Source organism: Engystomops pustulosus, chromosome 4, assembly GCF_040894005.1.
Source record: "Engystomops pustulosus chromosome 4, aEngPut4.maternal, whole genome shotgun sequence".
Taxonomy (NCBI): Eukaryota; Metazoa; Chordata; class Amphibia; order Anura; family Leptodactylidae; genus Engystomops; species Engystomops pustulosus.
In genome coordinates, this window is record NC_092414.1 from 215,178,558 (window position 1) to 215,181,465 (window position 2,908).

Sequence of the window (2,908 nt, forward strand, 5' to 3'; positions counted from 1 at the left end):
AAAAAATGGTGTTAAACGATGGATCGCCGAGATAACACACGACACAAATTCTACCGAAGCTCCTCTTTCCAATTGCTCTTTGAGTAAAGGACTCAGATTTGAGTCCGACAGACCCCCAACAATTAATGTACAGAAAAAATGTTCAGAGGCACCCTGTAACGCCCTCTAACCGCTCCAACACTGTTAAGACTCTCAAAATATGAAATGTCAAAGATGCCTCAATTAAGCATGGCATCTCAATTGCCAGATTTATCAAGTTGAACATTGCGAAACAGCTCTCTGATGAAAATATGATTTACGTCATGGGACCAGGGAGTCGTTAAGCTAAACTTCTGACTCCTCAATTTCCGAAACTTCGACTGACTCTAACTCTACCAAAATGGTCACCGACTATGACTCCACAGACCCGTTTTCCTGGTCACTCTAGCAGTGCTGAGATAAAAGCAGACATTCCATCCCAGGGTCTTATCCTTACCTGTTGTGGAGGTGCTTCACTACTGAGCATGTACATAAAGTGCAGCACACATCTCAACTAAAATGGGGATGCACAATCCATGCGGTTAGGACACATGTGACCTATTAAGCCATGAGTTTTGGCCCGCACACTGTTGACAGTCTATAACTGCAGAAAACATTCATTGGTGCAGGAGGCCTGGTAGTAGTCAGTGCATCCAGAAGTCCTTGCTGCTTCCAGGTCCTCTGCTGCTGCTCCACTCTGTGTCCAGACTCTGGTTGTATGCATCAGAAATAGCAGCAGTGTGGCATAGGGAGTAGAAGAGGAGCCAGAAAAGTATTTTTTGTCTGCATTGGGGTCTCTCGAATTAGTATAGGTCTGCTCTGGGGGGTCTCCAGTATTGTTAGACTGCAATGGGGGTCTCTAGTACTATTATTATCAGCTCAGGGGTCTGCAATAATATTGTTTACACTGAATGCAGGGTTTGGTTTCTAGGGTGGTATTTATTGCTGTATTGTAGTATTTATCATTTCTGGGGTGACTTTTTTGTGTTGTACTGTAGTTGTTGGTACATCCAGAATGCTGGTTTCTGATGCGGCACCTTATAGTTGAGCAGAATGACAATGAGGCCCTTAGAACAAATAAATGTTGCTCACTACCAGCCCAAATCCTTAGATCAGCAACAGAATAGACAGTTAAAAGGAAATGTCATATGTTTGTGGAGACGGCCCATTTTATCACAACTCCACAGCTCATCATGGGATAGTACAACAGTCTAGCAGCGACTCCTTGTATTATAGATGACCATAATGCTCCACATTTTTGTCTCTATCCCCCAGTGCCTAAATTTTGTTTTGAGCCGAACTGAACCTCCATAGCAGTTTATTTGGAAAGTATGGCAAGGATTAACAGAGAGGGAACTTACTAATATATATCCAGGTAACACGAAAGTGGTAAACTTCTTAAATTTGTTATTCATGGCCTCTTTCCTTCTAAAATCAACTTTCATTTTAGGCTAATCAGTCAGAAGGACTATGGTGGGCGTTTCCAGAGCCCATCAGTGCTGTAGCTTCACAGGCCATTACAATGAGCAGAGAAGCCCCCCCCCCATACCTGCTGCTTCTAAATTACACAGGCCAGAGGGAAGATGGGTGAAGCACGGGGTTGTGCAGGGCATATTCTGCTCAACAGTCTGTGAATCTGCAGCACCGAGGGGCTCTGATAACATGCCCAGAGCCCTTCAGGCTCTTTAGCATAATTTTAAAAGTTGATTTTAGAAGGAAAGAGGCCATGGATAACAAATAATAAGATTACCACAGTCACAGTGCCTGGATTTACGTGTAAGTGTACCTGGTTTATCTTGTATGATTTTAATGCTAGATTTCTTTTAACCAGAAGCTGTAACCATCTCCAAACAATAAGGATCTGATGTTAATGTACTTGGACAACTTCTGTGCTGGTTATTTTTAACTTGCGCTATCAATACATTTCCTGAGAAATGTCCTGAATTACTGATAAACTCAACAGTGCAAGAAATGCTGTGTCATATCTTCAACAGAAATCCCCTGTCAGCTGAGGTCCTTACACACAATTATCACAATGACTCAAGAAATCTGGTTATACACTACTCCTTGGCATGCAGAGAAATGCATCTGCATAAATACAGAATTTCCTCTAGGTAGCTGGGAAACAGAAAATGTGTGTCTGGATAGTTCATAGCATCAGTGATGGTGAACCTTTTAGAGACTGATCGAATCATTGAAGCTTCCCTCCAGGGTCCCCTTAACAGAAGGAATCGCGGGGACCGAAGCAATTGTAATCTCCCATTGTAAACCAGCTCTGTTCACACCTTCTCGTTCCTCCGGTAGTTTCAGGTGGTCCAGTTTGTGTGTTTTAAAATAGAACTGAGCACGGCATGTCCTGGGTTTCCACAGACTTCAAGGGAAAGCCTTAAGTCTCTGTGCTATGGTGATAGACATGATGCCCACAGAGACCACTGTCCTACACGATACTTCTTATATTTGTAATTTTGGAGATACAATCCAAGAAGGCAACGATCCAGCGCATAGAGTTTGGAAATCCTCCAGGTTCTTTATTGACTCCCAGGTATACAATACATCATCACATAAACCATAGCACTGCGTCGTAGATGTAGGCTAAGGACTCCGGCCTACGCGTTTCGAGCGTAGCGCTGGATTGTTGCTTGTTGAACACGCTGGTCATGTGGGGATCGGAGTCGCCCAAGTGGAAGTCTTCCTTAAAACGTATTTGGTCGGATGAGCGTCGTCAACTTTCCATACATGCTTCATTTAAGAACTAATTTTGGAGATGCAAGTTTCGACATCGGCCAAATCCATCAATTTTAATAGAACAGGCTTACCATCAAGGACGCATGGTGGCCTCCCAGACAGTCCTACTCCTTTTTCGGTAGATGAGCTTCTCCCAGAGCATCGA